Source organism: Scyliorhinus torazame, chromosome 17 (assembly GCF_047496885.1).
Source record: "Scyliorhinus torazame isolate Kashiwa2021f chromosome 17, sScyTor2.1, whole genome shotgun sequence".
In the NCBI taxonomy this organism is placed as follows: domain Eukaryota; kingdom Metazoa; phylum Chordata; class Chondrichthyes; order Carcharhiniformes; family Scyliorhinidae; genus Scyliorhinus; species Scyliorhinus torazame.
The window spans coordinates 91,094,041-91,119,951 of NC_092723.1; positions in this window are offsets into that span (position 1 = coordinate 91,094,041).

The window sequence follows — 25,911 nt, forward strand, 5'->3', positions numbered from 1 at the left end:
AACGCTTAACTCGCCGAGAAAAACACTTTTGTTCCACAATGAATGTCTGGCAAAAAATACTTAATTTTGATGCAAACCGTCTGAAACCAATCGGCAAATTACTCAAAATGCTTAACTCGCCGAGAAAATCACCTTTTTCCCACAATGAATGACTGGCATAAAATAGTAAAATACAATGCAAGCCATTCTGAAACCAATCGGCAAATTACTCAAAACGCTTAACTCGCCGAGAAAATCACTTTTGTTCCACAATGAGTGTCTGGCAAAAAAGTTAATTTTGAAGCAAGCCGTTCTGAAACCAATCGGCAAATTACTCAAAATGCTTAACTCGCCGGGAAAATGACTTTTTTCCACAATGAATGTCTGGCAAAAAATAGTTAATTTTGTTGCAAGCCGTTCTGAAATCCATCGGCAAATAACTCAAAATGCTGAACTCGCCGAGAAAATCACTTTTTTTCCACAATGAATGTCTGGCAAAAAATAGTTAATTGTGATGCAAGCCGTTCTGAAACCAATCGGCAAATAACTCAAAATGCTTAACTCGCCGAGAAAATCACTTTTATCACACAATGAATGTCTGGCAGAAAATAGTCAATTTTGATGCAAGCCCTTCTGAAACCAATCGGCAAATTACTCAAAACGCTTAACTCGCCGAGAAAATCACTTTTGTTCCACAATGAATGCCTGGCAAAAAATAGTTAATTTTGAAGCAAGCCGTTCTGAAACCAATCGGCAAATTACTCAAAATGCTTAACTCGCCGGGAAAATCACTTTTTTCCAAATGAATGTCTGGCAAAAAATAGTTAATTTTGATGCAAGCCGTTCTCAAACCAATCGGCAAATTACTCAAAATGCTTAACTCGCCGGGAAAATGACTTTTTTCCACAATGAATGTCTGGCAAAAAATAGTTAATTTTGATGCAAGCCGTTCTGAAATGCATCGGCAAATAACTCAAAATGCTTAACTCGCCGAGAAAATCACTTTTGTTCCACAATGAATGTTGGCAAAAAAATAGTTAATTTTGAAGCAAGCCGTTCTGAAACCAATCGGGAAATTACTCAAAATGCTTAACGCACCGAGAAAATCAATTTTTCCCACAATGAATGTCTGGCAAAAAATAGTTAATTTTGATGCAAGCCATTCTGAAACCAATCGGCAAATTACTCAAAACGCTTAACTCGCCGTGAAAATCACTTTTGTTCCACAATGAATGTCTGGCAAAAAATAGTTAATTTTGAAGCAAGCCATTCTGAAACCAATCGGAAAATTACTCAAAATGCTGAACGCGCCGAGAAAATTACTTTTTCTCCAATCTGAATGTCCGACAAAAAATAGTTAATTTTGAAGCAAGCCGTTCTGAAACCAATCGGCAAATAACTCAAAATGCTTAACTCGCCGGGAAAATCACTTTTTTTCCACAATGAATGTCTGGCAAAATATAGTTAATTTTGATGCAAGCCGTCTGAAACCAATCGGCAAATTACTCAAAATGCTTAACTCGCCGAGAAAATCACCTTTTTCCCACAATGAATGACTGGCAAAAAATAGTAAAATACAATGCAAGCCATTCTGAAACCAATCGGCAAATTACTCAAAACGCTTAACTCGCCGAGAAAATCTCTTTTGTTCCACAATGAGTGTCTGGCAAAAAAGTTAATTTTGAAGCAAGCCGTTGTGAAACCAATCGCCAAATTACTCAAAATGCTTAACTCGCCGCGAAAATGACTTTTTTCCACAATGAATGTCTGGCAAAAAATAGTTAATTTTGTTGCAAGCCGTTCTGAAATCCGTCGGCAAAGAACTCAAAATGCTTAACTCGCCGAGAAAATCACTTTTTTTCCACAATGAATGTCTGGCAAAAAATAGTTAATTGTGATGCAAGCCGTTCTGAAACCAATCGGCAAATAACTCAAAATGCTTAACTCGCCGAGAAAATCACCTTTTTCCCACAATGAATGACTGGCAAATAATAGTAAATTTCAATGCAAGCCATTCTGAAACCAATCGGCAAATTACTCAAAACGCTTAACTCGCCGAGAAAATCACTTTTTTTCCACAATGAATGTCTGGCAAAAAATAGTTAATTGTGATGCAAGCCGTTCTGAAACCAATCGGCAAATAACTCAAAATGCTTAACTCGCCGAGAAAATCACTTTTATCACACAATGAATGTCTGGCAGAAAATAGTCAATTTTGATGCAAGCCCTTCTGAAACCAATCGGCAAATTACTCAAAATGCTTAACTCGCCGGCAAAATGACTTTTTTCCACAATGAATGTCTGGCAAAAAATAGTTAATTTTGTTGCAAGCCGTTCTGAAATCCATCGGCAAATAACTCAAAATGCATAACTCGCCGAGAAAATCACTTTTTTCCCACAATGAATGTCTGGCAAAAAATAGTAAATTTCAATGCAAGCCATTCTGAAACTAATCGGCAAATTACTCAAAACGCTTAACTCGTTGTGAAAATCACTTTTGTTCCACAATGAATGTCTGGCAAAAAATAGTTAATTTTGAAGCAAGCCATTCTGAAACCAATCGGCAAATTACTCAAAATGCTGAACGCGCCGAGAAAATCACTTTTTCTCCAATCTGAATGTCCGACAAAAAATAGTTAATTTTGATGCAAGCCGTTCTGAAACCAATCGGCAAATAACTCAAAATGCTTAACTCGCCGGGAAAATCACTTTTTTGCCACAATGAATGGCTGGCAAAATATAGTAAATTTCAATGCAAGCCACTCTGAAACCAATCGGCAAATTACTCAAAACGCTTAACTCGCCGAGAAAATCACTTTTGTTCCACAATGAATGTCTGGCAAAAAATACTTAATTTTGATGCAAGCTGTCTGAAACCAATCGGCAAATTACTCAAAATGCTTAACTCACCGAGAAAATCACCTTTTTCCCACAATGAATGACTGGCATAAAATAGTAAAATACAATGCAAGCCATTCTGAAACCAATCGGCAAATTACTCAAAACGCTTAACTCGCCGAGAAAATCACTTTTGTTCCACAATGAGTGTCTGGCAAAAAAGTTAATTTTGAAGCAAGCCGTTCTGAAACCAATCGGCAAATTACTCAAAATGCTTAACTCGCCGGGAAAATGACTTTTTTCCACAATGAATGTCTGGCAAAAAATAGTTAATTTTGTTGCAAGCCGTTCTGAAATCCATCGGCAAATAACTCAAAATGCTTAACTCGCCGAGAAAATCACTTTTGTTCCACAATGAATGTCTGGCAAAAAATAGTTAATTTTGAAGCAAGCCATTCTGAAACCAATCGGAAAATTACTCAAAATGCTGAACGCGCCGAGAAAATTTTTTTTTCTCCAATCTGAATGTCCGACAAAAAATAGTTAATTTGGATGCAAGCCGTTCTGAAACCAATCGGCAAATAACTCAAAATGCTTAACTCGCCGGGAAAATCACTTTTTTTCCACAATGAATGTCTGGCAAAATATAGTTAATTTTGATGCAAGCCGTCTGAAACCAATCGGCAAATTACTCAAAATGCTTAACTCGACGAGAAAATCACCTTTTTCCCACAATGAATGACTGGCAAAAAATAGTAAAATACAATGCAAGCCATTCTGAAACCAATCGGCAAATTACTCAAAACGCTTAACTCGCCGAGAAAATCACTTTTGTTCCACAATGAATGTCTGGCAAAAAATACTTAATTTTGATGCAAGCCGTCTGAAACCAATCGGCAAATTACTCAAAATGCTTAACTCGCCGGGAAAATCACTTTTTTCCACAATGAATGACTGGCAAAAAATAGTAAATTTCAATGCAAGCCATTCTGAAACCAATCGGCAAATTACTCAAAATGCTTAACTCGCCGGGAAAATCACTTTTTTCCAAATGAATGTCTGGCAAAAAATAGTAAATTTTGATGCAAGCCGTTCTCAAACCAATCGGCAAATTACTCAAAATGCTTAACTCGCAGGGAAAATGACATTTTTCCACAATGAATGTCTGGCAAAAAATAGTTAATTTTGATGCAATCCGTTCTGAAATCCATCGGCAAATAACTCAAAATGCTTAACTCGCCGAGAAAATCACTTTTATCACACAATGAATGTCTGCAGAAAATAGTCAATTTTGATGCAAGCCCTTCTGAAACCAATCGGCAAATTACTCAAAACGCTTAACTCGCAGGGAAAATGACTTTTTTCCACAATGAATGCCTGGCAAAAAATAGTTAATTTTGAAGCAAGCCGTTCTGAAACCAATCGGCAAATTACTCAAAATGCTTAACTCGCCGGGAAAATCACTTTTTTCCAAATGAATGTCTGGCAAAAAATAGTAAATTTTGATGCAAGCCGTTCTCAAACCAATCGGCAAATTACTCAAAATGCTTAACTCGCAGGGAAAATGACATTTTTCCACAATGAATGTCTGGCAAAAAATAGTTAATTTTGATGCAAGCCGTTCTGAAATCCATCGGCAAATAACTCAAAATGCTTAACTCGCCGAGAAAATCACTTTTTTTCCACAATGAATGTCTGGCAAAAAATAGTTAATTGTGATGCAAGCCGTTCTGAAACCAATCGGCAAATAACTCAAAATGCTTCACTCGCCGAGAAAATCACTTTTATCGCACAATGAATGTATGGCAAAAAATAATTAATTTTGATGCAAGCCGTTCTGAAACCAATCGGCAAATTACTCAAAATGCTTAACTCGCCGAGAAAATCACTTTTTTCCCCACAATGAATGTCTGGCAAAAAATATTAAATTTCAATGCAAGCCATTCTGAAACCAATCGGCAAATAACTCAAAATGCTTAACTCGCCGAGAAAATCACTTTTTACCCACAATGAATGTCTGGCAAAAAATAGTCAATTTCAATGCAAGCCATTCTGAAACCTATCGGCATATAACTCAAAATGCTTAACTCGCCGAGAAAATCACTTTTTTCCCACAATGAATGTCTGGCAAAAAATAGTCAATTTTGATGCAAGCCGTTCTCAAACCAATCGGCAAATTACTCAAAACGCTTAACTCACCGGGAAAATCACTTTTTTCCACAATGAATGTCTGGCAAAAAAATAGTAAATTTTGATGCAAGCCGTTCTGAAACCAATCGGCAAATAACTCAAAATGCTTAACTCGCCGAGGAAATCACTTTTTTCCCACAATGAATGTCTGGCAAAAAATAGTAAATTTCAATGCAAGCCGTCTGAAACCAATCGGCAAATTACTCAAAATGCTTAACTCGCCGAGAAAGTCACTATTTTCCCACAATGAATGACTGGCAAAAAATAGTAAATTTCAATGCAAGCCATTCTGAAACCAATCGGCAAATTACTCAAAATGCTTAACTCGCCGGGAAAATCACTTTTTTCCAAATGAATGTCTGGCAAAAAATAGTAAATTTTGATGCAAGCCGTTCTCAAACCAATCGGCAAATTACTCAAAATGCTTAACTCGCAGGGAAAATGACATTTTTCCACAATGAATGTCTGGCAAAAAATAGTTAATTTTGATGCAATCCGTTCTGAAATCCATCGGCAAATAACTCAAAATGCTTAACTCGCCGAGAAAATCACTTTTATCACACAATGAATGTCTGCAGAAAATAGTCAATTTTGATGCAAGCCCTTCTGAAACCAATCGGCAAATTACTCAAAACGCTTAACTCGCAGGGAAAATGACTTTTTTCCACAATGAATGCCTGGCAAAAAATAGTTAATTTTGAAGCAAGCCGTTCTGAAACCAATCGGCAAATTACTCAAAATGCTTAACTCGCCGGGAAAATCACTTTTTTCCAAATGAATGTCTGGCAAAAAATAGTAAATTTTGATGCAAGCCGTTCTCAAACCAATCGGCAAATTACTCAAAATGCTTAACTCGCAGGGAAAATGACATTTTTCCACAATGAATGTCTGGCAAAAAATAGTTAATTTTGATGCAAGCCGTTCTGAAATCCATCGGCAAATAACTCAAAATGCTTAACTCGCCGAGAAAATCACTTTTTTTCCACAATGAATGTCTGGCAAAAAATAGTTAATTGTGATGCAAGCCGTTCTGAAACCAATCGGCAAATAACTCAAAATGCTTCACTCGCCGAGAAAATCACTTTTATCGCACAATGAATGTATGGCAAAAAATAATTAATTTTGATGCAAGCCGTTCTGAAACCAATCGGCAAATTACTCAAAATGCTTAACTCGCCGAGAAAATCACTTTTTTCCCCACAATGAATGTCTGGCAAAAAATATTAAATTTCAATGCAAGCCATTCTGAAACCAATCGGCAAATAACTCAAAATGCTTAACTCGCCGAGAAAATCACTTTTTACCCACAATGAATGTCTGGCAAAAAATAGTCAATTTCAATGCAAGCCATTCTGAAACCTATCGGCATATAACTCAAAATGCTTAACTCGCCGAGAAAATCACTTTTTTCCCACAATGAATGTCTGGCAAAAAATAGTCAATTTTGATGCAAGCCGTTCTCAAACCAATCGGCAAATTACTCAAAACGCTTAACTCACCGGGAAAATCACTTTTTTCCACAATGAATGTCTGGCAAAAAAATAGTAAATTTTGATGCAAGCCGTTCTGAAACCAATCGGCAAATAACTCAAAATGCTTAACTCGCCGAGGAAATCACTTTTTTCCCACAATGAATGTCTGGCAAAAAATAGTAAATTTCAAAGCAAGCCGTTCTGAAACCAATCGGCAAATTACTGAAAACGCTTAACTCGCCGAGACAATCACTTTTGTTCGACAGTGAATGTCTGGCAAAAAATAGTTAATATTGAAGCAAGCCGTTCTGAAACCAATCGGAAATTGCTCAAAATGCTTAACTCGCCGGGAAAATCACTTTTTCCCCACAATGAATGTCTGGCAAAAAATAGTAAATTTTGATGCAAGCCCTTCTGAAACCAATCGGCAAATTACTCAAAACGCTTAACTCGCCGAGAAAATCACTTTTGTTCCACAATGAATGCCTGGCAAAAAATAGTCAATTTTGATGCAAGCCCTTCTGAAACCAATCGGCAAATTACTCAAAACGCTTAACTCCCCGGGAAAATCACTTTTTTCCACAATGAATGTCTGGCCAAAAAAATAGTAAATTTTGATGCAAGCCGTTCTGAAACCAATCGGCAAATAACTCAAAATGCTTAACTCGCAAAGGAAATCACTTTTTTCCCACAATGAATGTCTGGCAAAAAATAGTAAATTTCAAAGCAAGCCGTTCTGAAAGCAATCGGCAAATTACTCAAAATGCTTAACTCGCCGGCAAAATGACTTTTTTCCACAATGAATGTCTGGCAAAAAATAGTTAATTTTGTTGCAAGCCGTTCTGAAATCCATCGGCAAATAACTCAAAATGCATAACTCGCCGAGAAAATCACTTTTTTCCCACAATGAATGTCTGGCAAAAAATAGTAAATTTCAATGCAAGCCATTCTGAAACTAATCGGCAAATTACTCAAAACGCTTAACTCGTTGTGAAAATCACTTTTGTTCCACAATGAATGTCTGGCAAAAAATAGTTAATTTTGAAGCAAGCCATTCTGAAACCAATCGGCAAATTACTCAAAATGCTGAACGCGCCGAGAAAATCACTTTTTCTCCAATCTGAATGTCCGACAAAAAATAGTTAATTTTGATGCAAGCCGTTCTGAAACCAATCGGCAAATAACTCAAAATGCTTAACTCGCCGGGAAAATCACTTTTTTGCCACAATGAATGGCTGGCAAAATATAGTAAATTTCAATGCAAGCCACTCTGAAACCAATCGGCAAATTACTCAAAACGCTTAACTCGCCGAGAAAATCACTTTTGTTCCACAATGAATGTCTGGCAAAAAATACTTAATTTTGATGCAAGCTGTCTGAAACCAATCGGCAAATTACTCAAAATGCTTAACTCACCGAGAAAATCACCTTTTTCCCACAATGAATGACTGGCATAAAATAGTAAAATACAATGCAAGCCATTCTGAAACCAATCGGCAAATTACTCAAAACGCTTAACTCGCCGAGAAAATCACTTTTGTTCCACAATGAGTGTCTGGCAAAAAAGTTAATTTTGAAGCAAGCCGTTCTGAAACCAATCGGCAAATTACTCAAAATGCTTAACTCGCCGGGAAAATGACTTTTTTCCACAATGAATGTCTGGCAAAAAATAGTTAATTTTGTTGCAAGCCGTTCTGAAATCCATCGGCAAATAACTCAAAATGCTTAACTCGCCGAGAAAATCACTTTTGTTCCACAATGAATGTCTGGCAAAAAATAGTTAATTTTGAAGCAAGCCATTCTGAAACCAATCGGAAAATTACTCAAAATGCTGAACGCGCCGAGAAAATTTTTTTTTCTCCAATCTGAATGTCCGACAAAAAATAGTTAATTTGGATGCAAGCCGTTCTGAAACCAATCGGCAAATAACTCAAAATGCTTAACTCGCCGGGAAAATCACTTTTTTTCCACAATGAATGTCTGGGAAAATATAGTTAATTTTGATGCAAGCCGTCTGAAACCAATCGGCAAATTACTCAAAATGCTTAACTCGCCGAGAAAATCACCTTTTTCCCACAATGAATGACTGGCAAAAAATAGTAAAATACAATGCAAGCCATTCTGAAACCAATCGGCAAATTACTCAAAACGCTTAACTCGCCGAGAAAATCACTTTTGTTCCACAATGAGTGTCTGGCAAAAAAGTTAATTTTGAAGCAAGCCGTTGTGAAACCAATCGCCAAATTACTCAAAATGCTTAACTCGCCGAGAAAATCACTTTTTTTCCACAATGAATGTCTGGCAAAAAATAGTTAATTGTGATGCAAGCCGTTCTGAAACCAATCGGCAAATTACTCAAAATGCTTAACTCGCCGGGAAAATCACTTTTTTCCAAATGAATGTCTGGCAAAAAATAGTAAATTTTGATGCAAGCCGTTCTCAAACCAATCGGCAAATTACTCAAAATGCTTAACTCGCAGGGAAAATGACATTTTTCCACAATGAATGTCTGGCAAAAAATAGTTAATTTTGATGCAAGCCGTTCTGAAATCCATCGGCAAATAACTCAAAATGCTTAACTCGCCGAGAAAATCACTTTTATCACACAATGAATGTCTGCAGAAAATAGTCAATTTTGATGCAAGCCCTTCTGAAACCAATCGGCAAATTACTCAAAACGCTTAACTCGCAGGGAAAATGACTTTTTTCCACAATGAATGCCTGGCAAAAAATAGTTAATTTTGAAGCAAGCCGTTCTGAAACCAATCGGCAAATTACTCAAAATGCTTAACTCGCCGGGAAAATCACTTTTTTCCAAATGAATGTCTGGCAAAAAATAGTAAATTTTGATGCAAGCCGTTCTCAAACCAATCGGCAAATTACTCAAAATGCTTAACTCGCAGGGAAAATGACATTTTTCCACAATGAATGTCTGGCAAAAAATAGTTAATTTTGATGCAAGCCGTTCTGAAATCCATCGGCAAATAACTCAAAATGCTTAACTCGCCGAGAAAATCACTTTTTTTCCACAATGAATGTCTGGCAAAAAATAGTTAATTGTGATGCAAGCCGTTCTGAAACCAATCGGCAAATAACTCAAAATGCTTCACTCGCCGAGAAAATCACTTTTATCGCACAATGAATGTATGGCAAAAAATAATTAATTTTGATGCAAGCCGTTCTGAAACCAATCGGCAAATTACTCAAAATGCTTAACTCGCCGAGAAAATCACTTTTTTCCCCACAATGAATGTCTGGCAAAAAATATTAAATTTCAATGCAAGCCATTCTGAAACCAATCGGCAAATAACTCAAAATGCTTAACTCGCCGAGAAAATCACTTTTTACCCACAATGAATGTCTGGCAAAAAATAGTCAATTTCAATGCAAGCCATTCTGAAACCTATCGGCATATAACTCAAAATGCTTAACTCGCCGACAAAATCACTTTTTTCCCACAATGAATGTCTGGCAAAAAATAGTCAATTTTGATGCAAGCCGTTCTCAAACCAATCGGCAAATTACTCAAAACGCTTAACTCACCGGGAAAATCACTTTTTTCCACAATGAATGTCTGGCAAAAAAATAGTAAATTTTGATGCAAGCCGTTCTGAAACCAATCGGCAAATAACTCAAAATGCTTAACTCGCCGAGGAAATCACTTTTTTCCCACAATGAATGTCTGGCAAAAAATAGTAAATTTCAAAGCAAGCCGTTCTGAAACCAATCGGCAAATTACTGAAAACGCTTAACTCGCCGAGACAATCACTTTTGTTCGACAGTGAATGTCTGGCAAAAAATAGTTAATATTGAAGCAAGCCGTTCTGAAACCAATCGGAAATTGCTCAAAATGCTTAACTCGCCGGGAAAATCACTTTTTCCCCACAATGAATGTCTGGCAAAAAATAGTAAATTTTGATGCAAGCCCTTCTGAAACCAATCGGCAAATTACTCAAAACGCTTAACTCGCCGAGAAAATCACTTTTGTTCCACAATGAATGCCTGGCAAAAAATAGTCAATTTTGATGCAAGCCCTTCTGAAACCAATCGGCAAATTACTCAAAACGCTTAACTCCCCGGGAAAATCACTTTTTTCCACAATGAATGTCTGGCCAAAAAAATAGTAAATTTTGATGCAAGCCGTTCTGAAACCAATCGGCAAATAACTCAAAATGCTTAACTCGCAAAGGAAATCACTTTTTTCCCACAATGAATGTCTGGCAAAAAATAGTAAATTTCAAAGCAAGCCGTTCTGAAAGCAATCGGCAAATTACTCAAAATGCTTAACTCGCCGGGAAAATCACTTTTTTCCACAATGAATGTCTGGCAAAAAATAGTAAATTTTGATGCAAGCCGTTCTGAAACCAATCGGGAAATTACTCAAAATGCTTAACTCGCTGGGAAAATCACTTTTTTCCCAGAATGAATGTCTGGCAAAAAATAGTTAATTTTGATGCCAGGCCTTCTGAAACCAATCGGCAAATTACTCAAAACGCTTAACTCGCCGTGAAAATCACTTTTGTTCCACAATGATTGTCTGGCAAAAAATAGTTAATTTTGAAGCCAGCCATTCTGAAACCAATCGGCAAATTACTCAAAATGCTGAACGCGCCGAGAAAATCACTGTTTCTCCAATCTGAATGTCCGACAAAAAATAGTTAATTTTGATGCAAGCCGTTCTGAAACCAATCGGCAAATAACTCAAAATGCTTAACTCGCGGGGAATATCACGTTTTTTCCACAATGAATGTCTGGCAAAATATAGTAAATTTTGATGCAAGCCGTCTGAACCCAATCGGCAAATTACTCAAAATGCTTAACTCGCCGAGAAAATCACCTTTTTCGCACAATGAATGACTGGCAAAAAATAGTAAATTTCAATGCAAGCCATTCTGAAACCAATCGGCAAATTACTCAAAACGCTTAACTAGCCGAGAAAATCACTTTTGTTCCACAATGAGTGTCTGGCAAAAAAGTTAATTTTGAAGCAAGCCGTTCTGAAACCAATCGGCAAATTACTCAAAATGCTTAACTCGCCGGGAAAATGACTTTTTTCCACAATGAATGTCTGGCAAAAAATAGTTAATTTTGTTGCAAGCATTTCTGAAATCCATCGGCAAATAACTCAAAATGCTTAACTCGCAAAGGAAATCACTTTTTTCCCACAATGAATGTCTGGCAAAAAATAGTAAATTTCAAAGCAAGCCGTTCTGAAACCAATCGGCAAATTACTGAAAACGCTTAACTCGCCGAGACAATCACTTTTGTTCGACAGTGAATGTCTGGCAAAAAATAGTTAATATTGAAGCAAGCCGTTCTGAAACCAATCGGAAATTGCTCAAAATGCTTAACTCGCCGGGAAAATCACTTTTTCCCCACAATGAATGTCTGGCAAAAAATAGTAAATTTTGATGCAAGCCCTTCTGAAACCAATCGGCAAATTACTCAAAACGCTTAACTCGCCGAGAAAATCACTTTTGTTCCACAATGAATGCCTGGCAAAAAATAGTCAATTTTGATGCAAGCCCTTCTGAAACCAATCGGCAAATTACTCAAAACGCTTAACTCCCCGGGAAAATCACTTTTTTCCACAATGAATGTCTGGCCAAAAAAATAGTAAATTTTGATGCAAGCCGTTCTGAAACCAATCGGCAAATAACTCAAAATGCTTAACTCGCAAAGGAAATCACTTTTTTCCCACAATGAATGTCTGGCAAAAAATAGTAAATTTCAAAGCAAGCCGTTCTGAAAGCAATCGGCAAATTACTCAAAATGCTTAACTCGCCGGGAAAATCACTTTTTTCCACAATGAATGTCTGGCAAAAAATAGTAAATTTTGATGCAAGCCGTTCTGAAACCAATCGGGAAATTACTCAAAATGCTTAACTCGCTGGGAAAATCACTTTTTTCCCAGAATGAATGTCTGGCAAAAAATAGTTAATTTTGATGCCAGGCCTTCTGAAACCAATCGGCAAATTACTCAAAACGCTTAACTCGCCGTGAAAATCACTTTTGTTCCACAATGATTGTCTGGCAAAAAATAGTTAATTTTGAAGCCAGCCATTCTGAAACCAATCGGCAAATTACTCAAAATGCTGAACGCGCCGAGAAAATCACTGTTTCTCCAATCTGAATGTCCGACAAAAAATAGTTAATTTTGATGCAAGCCGTTCTGAAACCAATCGGCAAATAACTCAAAATGCTTAACTCGCGGGGAATATCACGTTTTTTCCACAATGAATGTCTGGCAAAATATAGTAAATTTTGATGCAAGCCGTCTGAACCCAATCGGCAAATTACTCAAAATGCTTAACTCGCCGAGAAAATCACCTTTTTCGCACAATGAATGACTGGCAAAAAATAGTAAATTTCAATGCAAGCCATTCTGAAACCAATCGGCAAATTACTCAAAACGCTTAACTAGCCGAGAAAATCACTTTTGTTCCACAATGAGTGTCTGGCAAAAAAGTTAATTTTGAAGCAAGCCGTTCTGAAACCAATCGGCAAATTACTCAAAATGCTTAACTCGCCGGGAAAATGACTTTTTTCCACAATGAATGTCTGGCAAAAAATAGTTAATTTTGTTGCATTTCTGAAATCCATCGGCAAATAACTCAAAATGCTTAACTCGCAAAGGAAATCACTTTCTTCCCACAATGAATGTCTGGCAAAAAATAGTAAATTTCAAAGCAAGCCGTTCTGAAAGCAATCGGCAAATTACTCAAAATGCTTAACTCGCCGGGAAAATCACTTTTTTCCACAATGAATGTCTGGCAAAAAATAGTAAATTTTGATGCAAGCCGTTCTGAAACCAATCGGGAAATTACTCAAAATGCTTAACTCGCTGGGAAAATCACTTTTTTCCCAGAATGAATGTCTGGCAAAAAATAGTTAATTTTGATGCCAGGCCTTCTGAAACCAATCGGCAAATTACTCAAAACGCTTAACTCGCCGTGAAAATCACTTTTGTTCCACAATGATTGTCTGGCAAAAAATAGTTAATTTTGAAGCCAGCCATTCTGAAACCAATCGGCAAATTACTCAAAATGCTGACCGCGCCGAGAAAATCACTGTTTCTCCAATCTGAATGTCCGACAAAAAATAGTTAATTTTGATGCAAGCCGTTCTGAAACCAATCGGCAAATAACTCAAAATGCTTAACTCGCGGGGAATATCACGTTTTTTCCACAATGAATGTCTGGCAAAATATAGTAAATTTTGATGCAAGCCGTCTGAACCCAATCGGCAAATTACTCAAAATGCTTAACTCGCCGAGAAAATCACCTTTTTCGCACAATGAATGACTGGCAAAAAATAGTAAATTTCAATGCAAGCCATTCTGAAACCAATCGGCAAATTACTCAAAACGCTTAACTAGCCGAGAAAATCACTTTTGTTCCACAATGAGTGTCTGGCAAAAAAGTTAATTTTGAAGCAAGCCGTTCTGAAACCAATCGGCAAATTACTCAAAATGCTTAACTCGCCGGGAAAATGACTTTTTTCCACAATGAATGTCTGGCAAAAAATAGTTAATTTTGTTGCAAGCCGTTCTGAAATCCATCGGCAAATAACTCAAAATGCTTAACTCGCAAAGGAAATCACTTTTTTCCCACAATGAATGTCTGGCAAAAAATAGTAAATTTCAAAGCAAGCCGTTCTGAAAGCAATCGGCAAATTACTCAAAATGCTTAACTCGCCGGGAAAATCACTTTTTTCCACAATGAATGTCTGGCAAAAAATAGTAAATTTTGATGCAAGCCGTTCTGAAACCAATCGGGAAATTACTCAAAATGCTTAACTCGCTGGGAAAATCACTTTTTTCCCAGAATGAATGTCTGGCAAAAAATAGTTAATTTTGATGCCAGGCCTTCTGAAACCAATCGGCAAATTACTCAAAACGCTTAACTCGCAGGGAAAATGACTTTTTTCCACAATGAATGCCTGGCAAAAAATAGTTAATTTTGAAGCAAGCCGTTCTGAAACCAATCGGCAAATTACTCAAAATGCTTAACTCGCCGGGAAAATCACTTTTTTCCAAATGAATGTCTGGCAAAAAATAGTAAATTTTGATGCAAGCCGTTCTCAAACCAATCGGCAAATTACTCAAAATGCTTAACTCGCAGGGAAAATGACATTTTTCCACAATGAATGTCTGGCAAAAAATAGTTAATTTTGATGCAAGCCGTTCTGAAATCCATCGGCAAATAACTCAAAATGCTTAACTCGCCGAGAAAATCACTTTTTTTCCACAATGAATGTCTGGCAAAAAATAGTTAATTGTGATGCAAGCCGTTCTGAAACCAATCGGCAAATAACTCAAAATGCTTCACTCGCCGAGAAAATCACTTTTATCGCACAATGAATGTATGGCAAAAAATAATTAATTTTGATGCAAGCCGTTCTGAAACCAATCGGCAAATTACTCAAAATGCTTAACTCGCCGAGAAAATCACTTTTTTCCCCACAATGAATGTCTGGCAAAAAATATTAAATTTCAATGCAAGCCATTCTGAAACCAATCGGCAAATAACTCAAAATGCTTAACTCGCCGAGAAAATCACTTTTTACCCACAATGAATGCCTGGCAAAAAATAGTCAATTTCAATGCAAGCCATTCTGAAACCTATCGGCATATAACTCAAAATGCTTAACTCGCCGACAAAATCACTTTTTTCCCACAATGAATGTCTGGCAAAAAATAGTCAATTTTGATGCAAGCCGTTCTCAAACCAATCGGCAAATTACTCAAAACGCTTAACTCACCGGGAAAATCACTTTTTTCCACAATGAATGTCTGGCAAAAAAATAGTAAATTTTGATGCAAGCCGTTCTGAAACCAATCGGCAAATAACTCAAAATGCTTAACTCGCCGAGGAAATCACTTTTTTCCCACAATGAATGTCTGGCAAAAAATAGTAAATTTCAAAGCAAGCCGTTCTGAAACCAATCGGCAAATTACTGAAAACGCTTAACTCGCCGAGACAATCACTTTTGTTCGACAGTGAATGTCTGGCAAAAAATAGTTAATATTGAAGCAAGCCGTTCTGAAACCAATCGGAAATTGCTCAAAATGCTTAACTCGCCGGGAAAATCACTTTTTCCCCACAATGAATGTCTGGCAAAAAATAGTAAATTTTGATGCAAGCCCTTCTGAAACCAATCGGCAAATTACTCAAAACGCTTAACTCGCCGAGAAAATCACTTTTGTTCCACAATGAATGCCTGGCAAAAAATAGTCAATTTTGATGCAAGCCCTTCTGAAACCAATCGGCAAATTACTCAAAACGCTTAACTCCCCGGGAAAATCACTTTTTTCCACAATGAATGTCTGGCCAAAAAAATAGTAAATTTTGATGCAAGCCGTTCTGAAACCAATCGGCAAATAACTCAAAATGCTTAACTCGCAAAGGAAATCACTTTTTTCCCACAATGAATGTCTGGCAAAAAATAGTAAATTTCAAAGCAAGCCGTTCTGAAAGCAATCGGCAAATTACTCAAAATGCTTAACTCGCCGGGAAAATCACTTTTTTCCACAATGAATGTCTGGCAAAAAATAGTAAATTTTGATGCAAGCCGTTCTGAAACCAATCGGGAAATTACTCAAAATGCTTAACTCGCTGGGAAAATCACTTTTTTCCCAGAATGAATGTCTGGCAAAAAATAGTTAATTTTGATGCCAGGCCTTCTGAAACCAATCGGCAAATTACTCAAAACGCTTAACTCGCCGTGAAAATCACTTTTGTTCCACAATGATTGTCTGGCAAAAAATAGTTAATTTTGAAGCCAGCCATTCTGAAACCAATCGGCAAATTACTCAAAATGCTGAACGCGCCGAGAAAATCACTGTTTCTCCAATCTGAATGTCCGACAAAAAATAGTTAATTTTGATGCAAGCCGTTCTGAAACCAATCGGCAAATAACTCAAAATGCTTAACTCGCGGGGAATATCACGTTTTTTCCACAATGAATGTCTGGCAAAATATAGTAAATTTTGATGCAAGCCGTCTGAACCCAATCGGCAAATTACTCAAAATGCTTAACTCGCCGAGAAAATCACCTTTTTCGCACAATGAATGACTGGCAAAAAATAGTAAATTTCAATGCAAGCCATTCTGAAACCAATCGGCAAATTACTCAAAACGCTTAACTAGCCGAGAAAATCACTTTTGTTCCACAATGAGTGTCTGGCAAAAAAGTTAATTTTGAAGCAAGCCGTTCTGAAACCAATCGGCAAATTACTCAAAATGCTTAACTCGCCGGGAAAATGACTTTTTTCCACAATGAATGTCTGGCAAAAAATAGTTAATTTTGTTGCAAGCCGTTCTGAAATCCATCGGCAAATAACTCAAAATGCTTAACTCGCAAAGGAAATCACTTTTTTCCCACAATGAATGTCTGGCAAAAAATAGTAAATTTCAAAGCAAGCCGTTCTGAAAGCAATCGGCAAATTACTCAAAATGCTTAACTCGCCGGGAAAATCACTTTTTTCCACAATGAATGTCTGGCAAAAAATAGTAAATTTTGATGCAAGCCGTTCTGAAACCAATCGGGAAATTACTCAAAATGCTTAACTCGCTGGGAAAATCACTTTTTTCCCAGAATGAATGTCTGGCAAAAAATAGTTAATTTTGATGCCAGGCCTTCTGAAACCAATCGGCAAATTACTCAAAACGCTTAACTCGCAGGGAAAATGACTTTTTTCCACAATGAATGCCTGGCAAAAAATAGTTAATTTTGAAGCAAGCCGTTCTGAAACCAATCGGCAAATTACTCAAAATGCTTAACTCGCCGGGAAAATCACTTTTTTCCAAATGAATGTCTGGCAAAAAATAGTAAATTTTGATGCAAGCCGTTCTCAAACCAATCGGCAAATTACTCAAAATGCTTAACTCGCAGGGAAAATGACATTTTTCCACAATGAATGTCTGGCAAAAAATAGTTAATTTTGATGCAAGCCGTTCTGAAATCCATCGGCAAATAACTCAAAATGCTTAACTCGCCGAGAAAATCACTTTTTTTCCACAATGAATGTCTGGCAAAAAATAGTTAATTGTGATGCAAGCCGTTCTGAAACCAATCGGCAAATAACTCAAAATGCTTCACTCGCCGAGAAAATCACTTTTATCGCACAATGAATGTATGGCAAAAAATAATTAATTTTGATGCAAGCCGTTCTGAAACCAATCGGCAAATTACTCAAAATGCTTAACTCGCCGAGAAAATCACTTTTTTCCCCACAATGAATGTCTGGCAAAAAATATTAAATTTCAATGCAAGCCATTCTGAAACCAATCGGCAAATAACTCAAAATGCTTAACTCGCCGAGAAAATCACTTTTTACCCACAATGAATGCCTGGCAAAAAATAGTCAATTTCAATGCAAGCCATTCTGAAACCTATCGGCATATAACTCAAAATGCTTAACTCGCCGACAAAATCACTTTTTTCCCACAATGAATGTCTGGCAAAAAATAGTCAATTTTGATGCAAGCCGTTCTCAAACCAATCGGCAAATTACTCAAAACGCTTAACTCACCGGGAAAATCACTTTTTTCCACAATGAATGTCTGGCAAAAAAATAGTAAATTTTGATGCAAGCCGTTCTGAAACCAATCGGCAAATAACTCAAAATGCTTAACTCGCCGAGGAAATCACTTTTTTCCCACAATGAATGTCTGGCAAAAAATAGTAAATTTCAAAGCAAGCCGTTCTGAAACCAATCGGCAAATTACTGAAAACGCTTAACTCGCCGAGACAATCACTTTTGTTCGACAGTGAATGTCTGGCAAAAAATAGTTAATATTGAAGCAAGCCGTTCTGAAACCAATCGGAAATTGCTCAAAATGCTTAACTCGCCGGGAAAATCACTTTTTCCCCACAATGAATGTCTGGCAAAAAATAGTAAATTTTGATGCAAGCCCTTCTGAAACCAATCGGCAAATTACTCAAAACGCTTAACTCGCCGAGAAAATCACTTTTGTTCCACAATGAATGCCTGGCAAAAAATAGTCAATTTTGATGCAAGCCCTTCTGAAACCAATCGGCAAATTACTCAAAACGCTTAACTCCCCGGGAAAATCACTTTTTTCCACAATGAATGTCTGGCCAAAAAAATAGTAAATTTTGATGCAAGCCGTTCTGAAACCAATCGGCAAATAACTCAAAATGCTTAACTCGCAAAGGAAGTCACTTTTTTCCCACAATGAATGTCTGGCAAAAAATAGTAAATTTCAAAGCAAGCCGTTCTGAAAGCAATCGGCAAATTACTCAAAATGCTTAACTCGCCGGGAAAATCACTTTTTTCCACAATGAATGTCTGGCAAAAAATAGTAAATTTTGATGCAAGCCGTTCTGAAACCAATCGGGAAATTACTCAAAATGCTTAACTCGCTGGGAAAATCACTTTTTTCCCAGAATGAATGTCTGGCAAAAAATAGTTAATTTTGATGCCAGGCCTTCTGAAACCAATCGGCAAATTACTCAAAACGCTTAACTCGCCGTGAAAATCACTTTTGTTCCACAATGATTGTCTGGCAAAAAATAGTTAATTTTGAAGCCAGCCATTCTGAAACCAATCGGCAAATTACTCAAAATGCTGAACGCGCCGAGAAAATCACTGTTTCTCCAATCTGAATGTCCGACAAAAAATAGTTAATTTTGATGCAAGCCGTTCTGAAACCAATCGGCAAATAACTCAAAATGCTTAACTCGCGGGGAATATCACGTTTTTTCCACAATGAATGTCTGGCAAAATATAGTAAATTTTGATGCAAGCCGTCTGAACCCAATCGGCAAATTACTCAAAATGCTTAACTCGCCGAGAAAATCACCTTTTTCGCACAATGAATGACTGGCAAAAAATAGTAAATTTCAATGCAAGCCATTCTGAAACCAATCGGCAAATTACTCAAAACGCTTAACTAGCCGAGAAAATCACTTTTGTTCCACAATGAGTGTCTGGCAAAAAAGTTAATTTTGAAGCAAGCCGTTCTGAAACCAATCGGCAAATTACTCAAAATGCTTAACTCGCCGGGAAAATGACTTTTTTCCACAATGAATGTCTGGCAAAAAATAGTTAATTTTGTTGCAAGCCGTTCTGAAATCCATCGGCAAATAACTCAAAATGCTTAACTCGCAAAGGAAATCACTTTTTTCCCACAATGAATGTCTGGCAAAAAATAGTAAATTTCAAAGCAAGCCGTTCTGAAAGCAATCGGCAAATTACTCAAAATGCTTAACTCGCCGGGAAAATCACTTTTTTCCACAATGAATGTCTGGCAAAAAATAGTAAATTTTGATGCAAGCCGTTCTGAAACCAATCGGGAAATTACTCAAAATGCTTAACTCGCTGGGAAAATCACTTTTTTCCCAGAATGAATGTCTGGCAAAAAATAGTTAATTTTGATGCCAGGCCTTCTGAAACCAATCGGCAAATTACTCAAAACGCTTAACTCGCCGTGAAAATCACTTTTGTTCCACAATGATTGTCTGGCAAAAAATAGTTAATTTTGAAGCCAGCCATTCTGAAACCAATCGGCAAATTACTCAAAATGCTGAACGCGCCGAGAAAATCACTGTTTCTCCAATCTGAATGTCCGACAAAAAATAGTTAATTTTGATGCAAGCCGTTCTGAAACCAATCGGCAAATAACTCAAAATGCTTAACTCGCGGGGAATATCACGTTTTTTCCACAATGAATGTCTGGCAAAATATAGTAAATTTTGATGCAAGCCGTCTGAACCCAATCGGCAAATTACTCAAAATGCTTAACTCGCCGAGAAAATCACCTTTTTCGCACAATGAATGACTGGCAAAAAATAGTAAATTTCAATGCAAGCCATTCTGAAACCAATCGGCAAATTACTCAAAACGCTTAACTAGCCGAGAAAATCACTTTTGTTCCACAATGAGTGTCTGGCAAAAAAGTTAATTTTGAAGCAAGCCGTTCTGAAACCAATCGGCAAATTACTCAAAATGCTTAACTCGCCGGGAAAATGACTTTTTTCCACAATGAATGTCTGGCAAAAAATAGTTAATTTTGTTGCAAGCCGTTCTGAAATCCATCGGCAAATAACTCAAAATGCTTAACTCGCAAAGGAAATCACTTTTTTCCCACAATGAATGTCTGGCAAAAAATAGTAAATTTCAAAGCAAGCCGTTCTGAAAGCAATCGGCAAATTACTCAAAATGCTTAACTCGCCGGGAAAATCACTTTTTTCCACAATGAATGTCTGGCAAAAAATAGTAAATTTTGATGCAAGCCGTTCTGAAACCAATCGGGAAATTACTCAAAATGCTTAACTCGCTGGGAAAATCACTTTTTTCCCAGAATGAATGTCTGGCAAAAAATAGTTAATTTTGATGCCAGGCCTTCTGAAACCAATCGGCAAATTACTCAAAACGCTTAACTCGCCGTGAAAATCACTTTTGTTCCACAATGATTGTCTGGCAAAAAATAGTTAATTTTGAAGCCAGCCATTCTGAAACCAATCGGCAAATTACTCAAAATGCTGAACGCGCCGAGAAAATCACTGTTTCTCCAATCTGAATGTCCGACAAAAAATAGTTAATTTTGATGCAAGCCGTTCTGAAACCAATCGGCAAATAACTCAAAATGCTTAACTCGCGGGGAATATCACGTTTTTTCCACAATGAATGTCTGGCAAAATATAGTAAATTTTGATGCAAGCCGTCTGAAACCAATCGGCAAATTACTCAAAATGCTTAACTCGCCGAGAAAATCACCTTTTTCGCACAATGAATGACTGGCAAAAAATAGTAAATTTCAATGCAAGCCATTCTGAAACCAATCGGCAAATTACTCAAAACGCTTAACTAGCCGAGAAAATCACTTTTGTTCCACAATGAGTGTCTGGCAAAAAAGTTAATTTTGAAGCAAGCCGTTCTGAAACCAATCGGCAAATTACTCAAAATGCTTAACTCGCCGGGAAAATGACTTTTTTCCACAATGAATGTCTGGCAAAAAATAGTTAATTTTGTTGCAAGCCGTTCTGAAATCCATCGGCAAATAACTCAAAATGCTTAACTCGCAAAGGAAATCACTTTTTTCCCACAATGAATGTCTGGCAAAAAATAGTAAATTTCAAAGCAAGCCGTTCTGAAAGCAATCGGCAAATTACTCAAAATGCTTAACTCGCCGGGAAAATCACTTTTTTCCACAATGAATGTCTGGCAAAAAATAGTAAATTTTGATGCAAGCCGTTCTGAAACCAATCGGGAAATTACTCAAAATGCTTAACTCGCTGGGAAAATCACTTTTTGCCCAGAATGAATGTCTGGCAAAAAATAGTTAATTTTGATGCCAGGCCTTCTGAAACCAATCGGCAAATTACTCAAAACGCTTAACTCGCCGTGAAAATCACTTTTGTTCCACAATGATTGTCTGGCAAAAAATAGTTAATTTTGAAGCCAGCCATTCTGAAACCAATCGGCAAATTACTCAAAATGCTGAACGCGCCGAGAAAATCACTGTTTCTCCAATCTGAATGTCCGACAAAAAATAGTTAATTTTGATGCAAGCCGTTCTGAAACCAATCGGCAAATAACTCAAAATGCTTAACTCGCGGGGAATATCACGTTTTTTCCACAATGAATGTCTGGCAAAATATAGTAAATTTTGATGCAAGCCGTCTGAAACCAATCGGCAAATTACTCAAAATGCTTAACTCGCCGAGAAAATCACCTTTTTCGCACAATGAATGACTGGCAAAAAATAGTAAATTTCAATGCAAGCCATTCTGAAACCAATCGGCAAATTACTCAAAACGCTTAACTAGCCGAGAAAATCACTTTTGTTCCACAATGAGTGTCTGGCAAAAAAGTTAATTTTGAAGCAAGCCGTTCTGAAACCAATCGGCAAATTACTCAAAATGCTTAACTCGCCGGGAAAATGACTTTTTTCCACAATGAATGTCTGGCAAAAAATAGTTAATTTTGTTGCAAGCCGTTCTGAAATCCATCGGCAAATAACTCAAAATGCTTAACTCGCAAAGGAAATCACTTTTTTCCCACAATGAATGTCTGGCAAAAAATAGTAAATTTCAAAGCAAGCCGTTCTGAAAGCAATCGGCAAATTACTCAAAATGCTTAACTCGCCGGGAAAATCACTTTTTTCCACAATGAATGTCTGGCAAAAAATAGTAAATTTTGATGCAAGCCGTTCTGAAACCAATCGGGAAATTACTCAAAATGCTTAACTCGCTGGGAAAATCACTTTTTGCCCAGAATGAATGTCTGGCAAAAAATAGTTAATTTTGATGCCAGGCCTTCTGAAACCAATCGGCAAATTACTCAAAACGCTTAACTCGCCGTGAAAATCACTTTTGTTCCACAATGATTGTCTGGCAAAAAATAGTTAATTTTGAAGCCAGCCATTCTGAAACCAATCGGCAAATTACTCAAAATGCTGAACGCGCCGAGAAAATCACTGTTTCTCCAATCTGAATGTCCGACAAAAAATAGTTAATTTTGATGCAAGCCGTTCTGAAACCAATCGGCAAATAACTCAAAATGCTTAACTCGCGGGGAATATCACGTTTTTTCCACAATGAATGTCTGGCAAAATATAGTAAATTTTGATGCAAGCCGTCTGAAACCAATCGGCAAATTACTCAAAATGCTTAACTCGCCGAGAAAATCACCTTTTTCGCACAATGAATGACTGGCAAAAAATAGTAAATTTCAATGCAAGCCATTCTGAAACCAATCGGCAAATTACTCAAAACGCTTAACTAGCCGAGAAAATCACTTTTGTTCCACAATGAGTGTCTGGCAAAAAAGTTAATTTTGAAGCAAGCCGTTCTGAAACCAATCGGCAAATTACTCAAAATGCTTAACTCGCCGGGAAAATGACTTTTTTCCACAATGAATGTCTGGCAAAAAATAGTTAATTTTGTTGCAAGCCGTTCTGAAATCCATCGGCAAATAACTCAAAATGCTTAACTCGCAAAGGAAATCACTTTTTTCCCACAATGAATGTCTGGCAAAAAATAGTAAATTTCAAAGCAAGCCGTTCTGAAAGCAATCGGCAAATTACTCAAAATGCTTAACTCGCCGGGAAAATCACTTTTTTCCACAATGAATGTCTGGCAAAAAATAGTAAATTTTGATGCAAGCCGTTCTGAAACCAATCGGGAAATTACTCAAAATGCTTAACTCGCTGGGAAAATCACTTTTTGCCCAGAATGAATGTCTGGCAAAAAATAGTTAATTTTGATGCCAGGCCTTCTGAAACCAATCGGCAAATTACTCAAAACGCTTAACTCGCCGTGAAAATCACTTTTGTTCCACAATGATTGTCTGGCAAAAAATAGTTAATTTTGAAGCCAGCCATTCTGAAACCAATCGGCAAATTACTCAAAATGCTGAACGTGCCGAGAAAATCACTGTTTCTCCAATCTGAATGTCCGACAAAAAATAGTTAATTTTGATGCAAGCCGTTCTGAAACCAATCGGCAAATAACTCAAAATGCTTAACTCGCGGGGAATATCACGTTTTTTCCACAATGAATGTCTGGCAAAATATAGTAAATTTTGATGCAAGCCGTCTGAAACCAATCGGCAAATTACTCAAAATGCTTAACTCGCCGAGAAAATCACCTTTTTCGCACAATGAATGACTGGCAAAAAATAGTAAATTTCAATGCAAGCCATTCTGAAACCAATCGGCAAATTACTCAAAACGCTTAACTAGCCGAGAAAATCACTTTTGTTCCACAATGAGTGTCTGGCAAAAAAGTTAATTTTGAAGCAAGCCGTTCTGAAACCAATCGGCAAATTACTCAAAATGCTTAACTCGCCGGGAAAATGACTTTTTTCCACAATGAATGTCTGGCAAAAAATAGTTAATTTTGTTGCAAGCCGTTCTGAAATCCATCGGCAAATAACTCAAAATGCTTAACTCGCAAAGGAAATCACTTTTTTCCCACAATGAATGTCTGGCAAAAAATAGTAAATTTCAAAGCAAGCCGTTCTGAAAGCAATCGGCAAATTACTCAAAATGCTTAACTCGCCGGGAAAATCACTTTTTTCCACAATGAATGTCTGGCAAAAAATAGTAAATTTTGATGCAAGCCGTTCTGAAACCAATCGGGAAATTACTCAAAATGCTTAACTCGCTGGGAAAATCACTTTTTGCCCAGAATGAATGTCTGGCAAAAAATAGTTAATTTTGATGCCAGGCCTTCTGAAACCAATCGGCAAATTACTCAAAACGCTTAACTCGCCGTGAAAATCACTTTTGTTCCACAATGATTGTCTGGCAAAAAATAGTTAATTGTGATGCAAGCCGTTCTGAAACCAATCGGCAAATAACTCAAAATGCTTAACTCGCCGAGAAAATCACTTTTATCACACAATGAATGTCTGGCAGAAAATAGTCAATTTTGATGCAAGCCCTTCTGAAACCAATCGGCAAATTACTCAAAACGCTTAACTAGCCGAGAAAATCACTTTTGTTCCACAATGAGTGTCTGGCAAAAAAGTTAATTTTGAAGCAAGCCGTTCTGAAACCAATCGGCAAATTACTCAAAATGCTTAACTCGCCGGGAAAATGACTTTTTTCCACAATGAATGTCTGGCAAAAAATAGTTAATTTTGTTGCAAGCCGTTCTGAAATCCATCGGCAAATAACTCAAAATGCTTAACTCGCCGAGAAAATCACTTTTTTTCCACAATGAATGTCTGGCAAAAAATAGTTAATTGTGATGCAAGCCGTTCTGAAACCAATCGGCAAATAACTCAAAATGCTTAACTCGCCGAGAAAATCACTTTTATCACACAATGAATGTCTGGCAAAAAATAGTTAATTTTGAAGCAAGCCGTTCTGAAACCAATCGGGAAATTACTCAAAATGCTTAACTCGCTGGGAAAATCACTTTTGTTCCACAATGAATGTCTGGCAAAAAATAGTTAATTTTGAAGCAAGCCATTCTGAAACCAATCGGGAAATTACTCAAAATGCTGAACGCGCCGAGAAAATCACTTTTTCTCCAATCTGAATGTCCGACAAAAATAGTTAATTTGGATGCAAGCCGTTCTGAAACCAATCGGCAAATAACTCAAAATGCTTAACTCGCCGGGAAAATCACTTTTTTTCCACAATGAATGTCTGGCAAAATATTGTTAATTTTGATGCAAGCCGTCTGAAACCAATCGGCAAATTACTCAAAATGCTTAACTCGCCGAGAAAATCACCTTTTTCCCACAATGAATGACTGGCAAAAAATAGTAAAATAAAATGCAAGCCATTCTGAAACCAATCGGCAAATTACTCAAAACGCTTAACTCGCCGAGAAAATCACTTTTGTTCCACAATGAGTGACTGGCAAAAAAGTTAATTTTGAAGCAAGCCGTTGTGAAACCAATCGCCAAATTACTCAAAATGCTTAACTCGCCGCGAAAATGACTTTT